This window comes from Tyto alba, unplaced genomic scaffold (genome assembly GCF_018691265.1).
Source record: "Tyto alba isolate M040663 unplaced genomic scaffold, T.alba_DEE_v4.0 Super-Scaffold_19, whole genome shotgun sequence".
In the NCBI taxonomy this organism is placed as follows: Eukaryota; Metazoa; Chordata; class Aves; order Strigiformes; family Tytonidae; genus Tyto; species Tyto alba.
The window spans coordinates 8,835,089-8,847,233 of record NW_024881281.1 but is presented as its reverse complement, the minus strand read 5'-3'; the positions used below and the strand labels follow the sequence as shown (position 1 = coordinate 8,847,233).

Here is a 12,145-nt window from a genome sequence, read left to right as displayed (position 1 = left end):
GAGCTGTCCCTGCTGGGCTCTGGGTCCTTATGTTATTAGTGCATCAGTCCCTTCCTTTCTCTCTCTGGTTGGAGCGGCATCAGGTGCATGCTCTTGCCAAATATTCATGCAGCCCTGGATCACTGGCTTGTTTAGCAACATCCTTGCAGGCTTTGAGAGAGGATGGAGTGATGCCACGAGGCAAAGAGCCCTCTGCTCCTCATTCCTTTGCATGAGAGGGGAGAAACTTGTGCAGAAATTCTTGCAGGCATGGTGTATATAGTATGTTTACAGCCATTTCTGTAGTGTTTGTTCTGGAGATTTGCGAGCTTTGCAGAGCAGAAAAAATGCCTCGTGTTTAGATGATAAACAGCATGAAGGGGATCTAAAGCAAAGTGAAATCTCAGCAGTGCACATAGTCACAGGTCCTTCCTGTGGGCTTTGGATGTGAAACCCCAGTCGTGTCAAAGCAAATGGGCATTTCACTGAGACCTCACGGGTCAAAACCTCCAACAGGAATTTGTTGATGGTGGTGTTTCCCCCTCAGTTACCCTAGCATTGCAGATGTTTGAAATACAATCGAAAGTGTGGCTCTGGTGGGGGTCTGGATGAAGTGAGGCAGCACCCCGACCTGCTGAGGACAGCAAGTTTCTCTGAACACAAGCATGAATCGATTCCTCTCACCTCGAGGGCCCTCTCATACTTTCTCCTCCCCTGTTTCTTTGCTAAGCCACGTCCCAGGGCCTCGGGGCTGTTTTTAATTTGGTATTGCCCTTTCCCAGTGTGGCTGTGGCAGCTTCTCCACAGCCGTGCTGTGCAGGTGGCTCTGCAGGGTCGGAGGGTTCGGGGAGCTGCTGCTGCTGGACCGAGGGGCCTTACTGCCACCTCAGCGGTGTGCTCCTGCTCTTACTGTTACAAGATGAAAAGCTGAAAGAGGAAGCAGAGAGGATCTGTTTGGGGATTATTATTTTTCTTCTTTTTTTTTTTTTTTCTTTTTTTCTCTCTCTTTTTTTTTTTTTTTTTCCCTTTTCTATTTACATATTTACAAGCTCTACCAGTATTTTAATTAGGATAATTACCCTTGACCAGGTAAGTGTAATGGCCTGCTGCCTCTCTAATGGCTTTTCCTCTGCGATTCCCTGCTTGGCTTTGGGATGCCTTGGTAAGAGCTGGGAGGGAAACAGCAAAAGGTTGGAGCTGGGAGGAAAGAAGCTGCTGTATTCAAAGCATGAGGTCCACAGAGGTTATTGCATCCTGCTCAGGACTGCCAGGGCTTTCAAACCATTAAGGAAGCTAATTTATTGCCTCACCACCCCACTTCCCCACCCCCTACCCCCCAGTTGTTTGGTTTTTTTTTTGTTTTGTTTTGTTTTGTTTTTTTTTTGTTTTGTTTTTTTTTCTTTTTTGTCTTCACAGAAGCAGTCACTGTTGATCAGAGACATTGCTTTCATTTCAGAATACGGATGGCCTATCTGGGTATTGTTGCCCAGAAGTTTCCACTCACAATAAAATAATAGGCCAAGTTTTGTTAAGGGACTGGTGGAAATGTGTGATGAGACCCTGTGAAAGAGGCTCCAGGAGGAGCCGCTCTCCGTCTGAAAATGTATCGAGTTTGGTATGGGGGTATATGTGAAGTGGGGGGCCCAGAAAACAAAGACAGCAAAATCAATAGTCAGGTTTGTAAAGCATGAGCCAGTAACTTTGTGGTAAGGTAGTATTATAGGGTTTTTTATTCAGATTTTCAGAGTCTTATTAAGGGATCAGATGGTTGAAATACAGAATACAGAATGCTTTTCTTCCAGAGTTTTTCCTGCAGTACACCTTCTCATATTTTGCTGGTGCATGATCAAGACTTGTCTCGTTCAGCTGATCAATAATGGAGCAGATCTCCTGGCTAGGAGAAGCCTGTCTCACATGGGTGCTGATAAATAATCACGAATTACAGGTGTTTTTATGCTTTGTGTTGGAGGAGCACTTAGCACAGTGCTGTTCTGCTCCGCGGCTGCTGCTGCTCGCTGCCGCTGTAACACGAGTAAAAGATTTTAGTAATTTGGCACTTGGGTTATTAATTCTGGTGGGAACGCAGTGCTTAGGTTTGCTCTCTGGATGAAGCAGCATGTGTGAAGTGCGCAGGGCAGGGGTCACACCGGCTGCGATATTGCGATCGGTGTCTTGTGGTGATCTGGGGAAGGCACTTCATCTTACAGTGCAGCTTTTTTCCTGTCTAAAAGAAAAGCAATAATGAAATTTCCTTCCTGTGGAAAGCATCCTAAGAGCTACTCAGGAGGAGCAGCAGGTGTAAGTATGTATTATGCAGATTTTAGTGTGGCCTGATGCTGGCAGAGCCCTGCCCTGCTCTTAGAAGCTCCCTTCAGCCTTGGTGTTTGGGGCTTTGTTTCCTCACTGCATTAAAGCAATTAGTAGATACAGGGAATATTGTGGGGTATGTATATATACTGTGGAGGGAATATCATGGAAGCATATTACTCTGCTTCAGGTCTGCCATCCCTCCTCAGTAAGTCAAGCACTGAGCAATTTCAAGCTGTATTGTTGCTGGGGCTCTATGCTGCTGGAGGGAGAATACCCCCCAAAGCACACTTTTGGAAACCCAGAGTGGAAAAGCACAGAAGACCAGCTCTGACTGTAACCACAGAGGGAATTGTGAGCATCAGTGTTCAATTTACAGTATTATCTCACATTTTCATTTCTAAACCCCATTAAAGCCCTAACAGTTTTCCTGGAAACAGCCTTTAAAGTTCTCACTTGATTATTTTTTACCTCCACAGATACTCTTTCCCTCAAACATGTGGTACTAGCCACGATGAGAAATTTGGAACAGATTAAAATATATGTGTATTACCATTTTTTTACAGTAACTGTGTCTGTAATCTGTGCTATGGACATTTCCAGAAATTGTGTTGCCGCACTGCGGAGTTTCAGAAAGCTCTACTGAGATTAAATGTTTTCAAAGAAATATTTTCAATGTTTGGTGAAAGTGGTTGATTATTTTGGTTAGGTGATAATATTACTGGTGATAAATTAACAGTATGGGGAGGATTTAAGAATTCCATCTTCTGAACTTCAGATTTCAGAGATGACAAATCTGGGTTCTGCCTCATTCATGGATTTGGCAAATCAATTTTATCTAAAGAGTGTGAACTCTGTTTTTTGAAATTTTCCTGCACTGAATGCCTTCAAAATAAAGAAAAATGCTCTTCATATACCTTCATTAGCATGCAGTGTGCCATGACAGATTTATGAACGACGTCTCACTGCTGAAGTGCCCTGGTGCTTTATACCATTTGGTAAATAGCACGATGATGTGCTGGGTATTCAGGTTTCATTCTCAGTCCCATTCATTATCTTGCTATGTGACTCCAAACAGACTGTTTCATTCCTTTGTCTCAGTTTACCTCTGTATAAAATACTGGTACCATCTCCTACTGCTATTGGGAAATGTAATTAAGTTAATTCTTGAAAATACCGTTTAAGTACAAGCTACAGCTGTTATTTGCTATGGTTTTAAAATGAGTAAAGAAAAAAAAAATCCTTCTTGGTCACCTCTGTTTGGAGTTTATTTTTGTTTTTTTTTGCCCTTTTCTGTTCTTTTTTTTGTACAGCTGTTGCAAGAAAGTCAGGAGAATGTGACATTCAGTGAGTGACACCAGAGCCGGTGGAGGCAAGGAGGGGCTGAAGCCTTCAAGTGTAACCAGTGATGCTGGAGATCATTAACACTGCTATTTATAACTGTAAAAACTAGGTTTCAAGGGGAAACATCTAGGCTTAGCGTGGCTAATTATACAGCTGTTAACTAATCTAACAGTGATCCTAATTCCACCAAACCTTTGTACTGACATTTTATGGCACTGTGTGAAGCAAGCTAATGCAGCACAGAGCCTGTCGGGTGGAGATGGGCTCCGCTTCCCGGCTCTGCCAGCTGCCCGTTGCCCTCTGCAAATGCAGGAAGAGTGGTAAGGGCCAACTAACACCTCCTGCTGCAGACCGTGTCCACCTTAAATACAGCCTCTCCAGAAAAGATAAGGGCACCTGGACTGGAGGTTTTAAGGAAATCTCCAATTACTACTAAAGTCAGAATGACAGAGCAGGGGTTACTGGAGGATTTAACAGCTGCTGAGTCCTCGGAATGACTCTAGACACACATACAGTGTTTGCATTATTAATTTAATGTCTTTGCACTTTGGTGGCATTCTCTATAGAAGTATTGCCTCAAGGATCTATCTGCATAAATTTAACGGTAAGATCAAGGTATTTTTTTCCAGTTAAAGTCATAAAATAGAAAGCAATCTCACTGAAAAAGTCTGTTCTGAAACAGGATCAAATGGATTCATCAGGAACGTGTTGATACACTTCCCTGTCATCTCCCCTGCTCCTTTATTGAGTCCCTCCTGTATTTTTGAAGTTTGAAAGCACTGAAGTGTGACCTATTTTCCTGTTTATATTGTCTGTTTGCATTTCCCACTGTTTGCAGGTAGGAGATGCTTCAAGGGAAGACGAAGGGCTGTCCCTCAGGCGCCACTGCCTCCTTGCTCCACCGAGAGGCTCATGAGTAGGCAAAGGGGGGCTTAAAGGCCCAGAGTGCATTCGGTTATTGTCAGAGAGCTGGTTGTATACACATTGACCTTATTATAACATTTATAGCTTCAAGGCAAACGCAGAGCAGCAAAGCCTCCAGCAGTCAGGTTTCCATTTGGGACCAGGAACAGGGGAGTTTGCTTTCTGCACTTGCTGGTTTTACTGTTGTTGGATTTCATGTGTTAGTGATTAACTTTAGTTTCTATTTTCTCTGGTATTATTTGATCCTCACTGAGGACAAGAGGAGGTGGCCCAATGGGAGGGAAGAATAGTTTGGGCCAGAGCATGGCATATGTGTGAAAAGCTTTTTGTTTGCTTGCTCGAGTGCGTGAGTCTGGAGCAAATCGTCTTGCTGAGAGTCTTCTAAGAATGTCTTGTATTTTTGATGTACAGATCTTTTTAATTATTATTAGTTTTTACTTTTTTAAAAAGAAAAATAATTATGTGAAGCACTTGTCATCTCCCCATCTTTGATCATTTTGCTGTTTTGTTACACTGGTTTCCCTTCGTTCTGCAGGGATTCATTGTCTTCAGTCCATCTGCCAACTGCTCTGCAGTCACTGCCCAACAAAAGTACTCATTTTTCTCCCTTCTTTCCCCTCACCCTCCATCCCAGCCTCCAGAGCTTCCACAAATCAAAGGAAATCTATAGTTCATTCTTAAATTCAGTGCTTATTAAGTAAAAGGGATAGTGTAATGTCATTATGGATGGCATCCTTTAATACTGCAAAGCAGCAGCTGTTGTTATCCTTCTTTGTTCACAGAGCCTCTGGTTGCTTGCAGGCTGCTGGGCAAAAAGAATAGCTGTTAGCTATGTCTTGACTTCTTCACTTGAAGAAAGCAGAAGCCATCCTTAAGAAGCACAAAGGATTTAAGTATCCATGCATGCTAGTCAGTTTTCTGGGAATAAATACAGTCTTGCTGGATACGCAGTACATTGATCTCAATTTGGGTCCGCTCGCTATAATATGGAATGGAGCTACAACTCAACACTGCTGTGTTTATCTGCAGTGTATCTGCAGATCATAGGAGCGAGGGTCTGCCCATGTCAAAATGGTGAATGCTGCCTCTCATTCCCTTGATTCCTGTGTGTGTAGTTAGAGAAGATGACCAGAGGATGTGGAAGGACGAGGGGAAAGTGTCTCACACTCGTATTCTGTCTGATCACATGGGGAAGAGAGACAGTGTGGGCTGTTACTTTCTTTTCCTAGTATTGCCAAAATACATGTGATACCCTCTTCGCTGGAGTAAGTTTTTTGAAAGCCATTGTACCCCGTATGCAGCTGCTTGAATTTTTAGCTACCTGACTTTGCTTCCTTGTGTATGTGTTCTTAGGAGCTGGAAACAGTGTCTTAGCCTAGTTTACCCTTTTTTACCCTGCAACATCTCCTTCCTCCCTTTATGTACTTTTCCACCTATAGTCTTGTGTTTCCATAAATACACAATGAGAATAATTTTGCTTTATGAACTCTGGGTCTTGACTGTTTTCACGTGTTCCCTATGACAGCCTGCCTCATCAGCAGGTGTCATTGCAACCTCATGACTATGCTTCTATTCCCTGATTGAGCCCAGATCCACAGTCACTTTGAGGCAGCCATCCAAATCTTCTAGGGAATATGTTACGCTTTTCCCAAAGGAAAAGTACTCACAAGAAAATCTGAATGGCACAGATTTTACACAGTGCGGAGCTGCAGCAAATAAATCCCCATGCCCTGGTCTGTCGGGAGCCACAGCTCAAGCTGCTGGAGTGGGCGTCTGCATTAACTTACTTTTCCAATGCAAACAGGAGCCTGAGAGATCACCCTTATATTCTTCCTGTAGGGCATGCTGAGTTAACGAAACTGATACATCTGGCCTCCTCCTGCTTTTCTAGACCATGTATCTTCTTTAGGAGATCCGGCTGCTTACACTGGAAACACCAATTTTGTGCCTTCATCCACTCCCCACGTGTGACAGCACGGAGTGCAAGGACCAGAAATTAGGCTCTGAGCAACACTGGCTCCTAAAGCTGCTCATTCCTTTTTTACTGTAAATGGAAACCAAAATTGTGATTCACCAACTGTTTGTAGAGACCTTTTAGAAAACTATGTGTGAAAACTATGATTGAAGATCCATTAATTTTAAAGCCTGTATGCATATTCTGTTTTTTCATTCTATAGCTGTGGCCTGAGATGTCAGGGGGAGTAACCTGTGCCAGGTTAATAGGAATCTCTCACTGCCTGAAGTAATGCTTTACTTTGCCATAGAGTTGCTATCTGAGCACTTTAGAGCACGGTGCAAATATTAACGGCCAAAGCAGTCAGATAATTGAATAAAAACAGAGTCTTAAAAGCTGGGGAAACAGACTTGACCACAATAAATGAGTTCCTTCAATCCTGGTCTGTTTTCTACTAGAGTAGCTTTGCTCGGCCTAAGGTCTCTAAGACGACAAAGGGGCTCCACAAAAGAACTGGTTAAAACCCTCCCTGTGCACTGAGACACATTCCTGAAGAAGTGTAGTGAGGTGCCTTTGCTTGCTGCCGGTGCCTAATTAAATATACCAAATTATAACACTACGGTTGTTGTTTTGTAAAACAATGTGGTTCTGTTTAAAGAAACAATAGGTGCTCCAGTAGCAGCCCTTTCTTCCCAGCTGGGTGTGAAAAGTGCAATATAATATGGATTGGGATTTTACTTTATTTTTCCCCTTTCCAAAACAGCTTGGTCCTTCTGTGGAAAAAAGGTGGAGAAGAATTGACCTAGATCATCTTTCCTATCTGGCTAAAACCCAGCAGTGCATAATTGTATGAGAGATAACGGGAGGAAATTATATCAGAAAAGGCTTTTGTTTTCTTAAATTTAGCTTTAAATTTAGTGTCCAGTAATTCACCTTGCTTCTTTTTTTTTTTTTTTTTATTTTCATTCAGCTCTAGCTCTACAATCCTGCTGGATAATGTGTAAAAGGGTTTGTTTCTTCTTTCTTAATTTAAAGGGAGCTGTAATTCAGTAATTTTCATACTGGACTTCACCGTAGATAACTGGTAGAACTCATTTTACTTCTTGGCTGGTTTAATACACGATGTGCTGTGGATCAAGTATGTGGACCCTTATGTTGCCCTTCACAAAGAGCCTGATTATCAAAACCCAGTTACTTTATGTATTTGAACGAAGTTGCGTGTCATGTAGCCCGAGCTTACGCATACTGCATTTTCTCTTTCTTGTCGTTTTCCTTGGAAAATGTGACCAGCGAGTGGTAATACTGTTGAATGCTGCTTTTATTAGCGGCAGCTTATGTGGGGATGTTACCCCGTCACTTTGGGTCATCTCTCCCATGTGCTTTGCAACAGTGTTAAAGCCAGTGAATAAAAACATTCAGGGGGGAAACAAGAGTCATTTGTAATGAGCTATTTGCCCGACTGCTTTTTAAGGCCGGGTGGCTGAAGAAGACTCTAATGCCAGCGGTGATGTTGAAACACATCAGTCCTTTCTGTTACTTCCTTTTTTTCTGGATCTAAATGTGCTCTGTTACAGAAAAAGAACATACAGAAAGATTGCTGCTGCATTGGGTGTCCTGGGCAGGAGCTAGGAACTACTAAGGGGGGTTTTTTATACACATCAGAAAATAGTGCACAAGAATAAAACCGACAACTGAAGGTTGGTATTTGCTTTGCTATATTAAAAAAATAGTTTCTTGGCATGGAGTTTGGAAGGTGTAGAGGAGTACAGTGTGAAGGACCACAGCTTTGAAGGCTTCTACATTTGCAGAGATAACATGTATGAGAAGCAAAGATCAAAAGATATTTTAAAAGTTGTAGTTATTGTATGTTCTAGCTTATCCAAAAACCTGATTCTGTTATCTCCCAAAGCCATTAACAAATCAAGCTAGATGTTGTTCAATTTCAGCAATGGGAAGAATTTAGGAAATTCTGGAGATTAGTAGCAAGTCCAGTAACATGGCTTACTGAGGATGGGAAAAATCATGTTTCTGTTTCTTACTTCCACTGAGAGATATACGAGTCCTAGCACTGAGCATTTTGGAGTCACGCCTTCAGATGACGGTGTATCTGTTTGCTTAGTAGCTTATTATTTGTGTACTGTACTGTGTGTCTTGTCTAAATGGTATTGAGGAGGTGGCGTGGAGGAGGGTGCTCTTTGGGAGATCAGAACCAGAAGAGAGGATGCTGTCTGTCCCGCTCTCCAGCCTCAAAGGATGTGTTGGCAGGGGGGGATGACCTGCCTGTTGGGGACCCAGGTAAATTAATTTCTCTCTGCAGGGGCTTGCAAACCAGTTTTTCCAAGAAATGTGGCCTAGATATGCCCTTAGTCAGGAGTGATCTCAGTTTTTTCTGTCGATGCTGTTTAAATCTCAGTGAATAGTTAAACGTGAACTGGAGCACGGGAGTAGGTGTTGGGTCTGCCCGGCCATCACACAGGAGGTTGTGCATCAGCATGGGGGAAAAGTCCTGCTACAGCCCCTGCTACCTGGCAACATGGAGCGCGATATTGGGATCAGCAGGGAATGACTTGAAGCTACAAACACTTGGTTGTCCTCAGCATAGCCCTGACTTCTAATACAGAGCTCAGTAGCACTGTGACAGCTGCCAGGAAAAGCAGGCTCATACCCCTCTGTGGGGTGCCGTGGGCATCCCTGGGCATGCAGCCACGTCCCCGCGGGGCCCTGTGGCTCCGGTGACATTTGGAGGGGACCCCCGGAGGGAAGTGGAGCCTTGTGAGCTACAGTTGAGAGCCAAAACAACATTTCATACCGGTGCGGGGGAACGGGCAGCGGCTTACTGACTCCAGTCCAAGCAGCTGAGTTTGTGGCTGTCCATGCTTTCCCTGTTAACTCGGTGGCAGCAAATGGCACAGAGTCCCCTTTTGACCAGTGGCAGAGATGTTTGGTGTCGGCTTTCTCAAATGTATTCTCTGGAGTCCTTACTTAATTCTCTTTCCGTTCTACAACAGGGACCTCCTGGCAGTTTGGTGTCAGGCTGTGCCCTGTATCTCAGCAGCGTATTCTGCATTGGCATAGAGATGGATCCTGATCTAATAATTCATATATTATTCAATACCCTGTGGTTTAGGGATTAGCCAGGTTATGCAAAAACAATTTTTTTTCTTTTTTTTTTTTTCCCCACAGACTCATTTGCATATTAACTTTCTTGTATGTTACTGATTTGGTTCTGGTGAACTTCATCCTGTTGCTAAGAGGGATAAGCTATGAGACACTGAAGAATTATTCAAAACGCCTGCAGACGCAGGAAGTTAATACTGCTCTGGTTTGTATTTGGACAGCTGTCATGTAATTTAAAAAGACTAGGCACTCTGGAAACTCTAGCGGCTTTTCCTTCAAGAAAACTCTAGGTGGGTTTTCTTTTAAACTGAATTTTAAAGCCTGAATGGTACCTCTGGTTTTGAATGGCAGAATCCTCCATTGCAATGGGAATTGCAGAGCTCCTGTGGCATCTGCACCTGGAAGGGTACTTACAGCAGATCTTTCCCTGGAATAGAAATCCATTGGAGAAACTCCATTATCTTATTTGTAAGTGGGAATAGAAGTAATTGAGTCAGTGTGTAGAGGAAATGCATTTCCTTTCCAGGCAAACTGTGACTTTATCTAGAAGCTTTCTTCTGTCTTCTTCAATTAATATCAAAAGGCTTCACAGCTTATGAGTATTGGTTGCATTTGGTGCACAGCAAATTTTGCCTTTAAAGGGATTCTTTTAGTCCACTGTCACCTAATTCCTTTATATCATGTTTATGTAAGAAGGACATGCTATTTTTAGAAAATTAATGTAGATATCAGTATGCTGGGAGATGAGATTGTCCTCGAAGAGAAGGATGTACCAGCAGGTTTACTTCACAGTGTAAACAGGGCGTTTGTGTGTGGTGTGTCCTGGGAGTACCACAAGCAAAACCCCTACTCTAGGCAGGGTGGAGAATTTGTCTTCCTGCTGCCTCTCCGACCCTCCAGCCCCCTTAAACATGTGTTTTTGCACATATACAGCTGTTGGCATCCTAAACAAATTGCAAGATCCTGGTGCTGGAAATTTTAAAAGAGTTCTTTTGGATTTTGCTTTAAAAAATTAAATCTTAACAATTTTGAATTCTGTTTGTTTATGGATGTTGAATTTTTACTATGCTCTCAGACCACGTTTTAAACTTTTCTGCCGGGAGAGCTGGAACATGTTTTCTGTTGTTGAAATGAGAACAGGCATTCTTGTATGCTTGCTGACTCTAGGAGGCTTCCTTGAAGAAAAACAGTAAATATTTTCAGGTTTCAGAAAAGAGAAGGAATTGTCATCTTGGGAACTGTCTGCTTATATAGTATTCATGCATGAGCTGCTTACCATAGAAGTACACCATTTTATTGTCCACGAACGTGCTGCAGTATACCATCTCAGATGTGTCATCCTATTTATTTGGTAGTGTATCTCTGAAACATGTTTTTATAGATGAAGGCAGTATGGGACATCACAGGTGGTATGTACATAAATGTGTTTGGTCTGTGAACAGATATTTTGCAAAAGCACTTGCATGTGTGTGAATGTAAGAACAAAGAGGCTCAGAAAATGTGTTTCATGATTTGGTATATCCCATCCTTTCCCTCCTCCCTCCCCTGCACTTGTATAAGTACTTTTGATGGCAGCTGCTGGATTAGACCCAGAAGCTTAAAAGATTAAAGAAAGCACTAAAAGCAGCTAGGAGGAAGTGAAGGATCCGTTTGTCTGAAGGGTTTGTGTTTTTGTACTGGTGGCTGAGAAGAAAATTGCAAACAGGCTCTGCCCTGCAGCAGGGGACTGGCAGCCATCTGGGCGTTGCAGAGGTCGGGCGTCTGCTCTGGCCACGGGAGCGAGCGCTCAGCCCGTGCCTTGGGATGCGCCGTGTCACGTCCAGGGTGCTGCGGGGTGACAGTGTCGGTCCCCATCCGCTTCCCTTCTTGCTGTTGTAACGCACAAGCTCGTGCTCTGCGGCGTAGATGTGGAAAGCCTTGGCTGGCCGTAGGTTATTGTGGAGTGAGGTGCGACTCTGAAATTGAAACACAATGAATGGCTCAGTGAGCTACAGATTTTGCATTTTCACCCTGTAGTAAACAGTGCTGCCTGCTTACGCTGTCGCTTAAGCTGTACTAGGAACATTATTTTTAATGAATGTGTTTCTTGGCCAGGTGGTTCCCAGTCAGTGACAGGTAGAGCTGAGCAGGACACAGCATCTTTCACCAAAGTCAGGCTGAAATCTGATTCTTTGCCTCTATTTCCCTTTACCCCCACCCACTCTCCTTAGCCCCAAACCTAAAAGCAGCTGTTTCGAGAAGTGATTTATTTATTTTTTTAACATGGTCTTTTGCTATGTAAAACATCTGCTGCTTTCTGGCTGATCTCTAAACATTACTGATGGTGTGTATAATCAAACCGGGGATCTTGAACAATGTGAACCAGTGTTGCCTTTTCTCATTCTAAACATGCAAGTCTGTTCTGGAAAAAAGTATCTGGTGTGGATGCAAAACAAGACTCCGACACCCAAACCGCATTGCTAGGGTAGAAAGAGTGCTGCTGAGCACGTTAGGATTATTAACATTAATCTAATCTTTCCG

At 43.2% G+C, this 12,145-nt stretch overlaps 1 protein-coding gene across 5 annotated transcripts in view; it reads left to right on the top strand.

Annotated features, from left to right (window-relative positions):
- AUTS2 (activator of transcription and developmental regulator AUTS2) overlaps nt 1–12,145 on the top strand; it is a 793,559-nt gene that overhangs the window by 239,147 nt on the left and 542,267 nt on the right. The window lies entirely within an intron of this gene.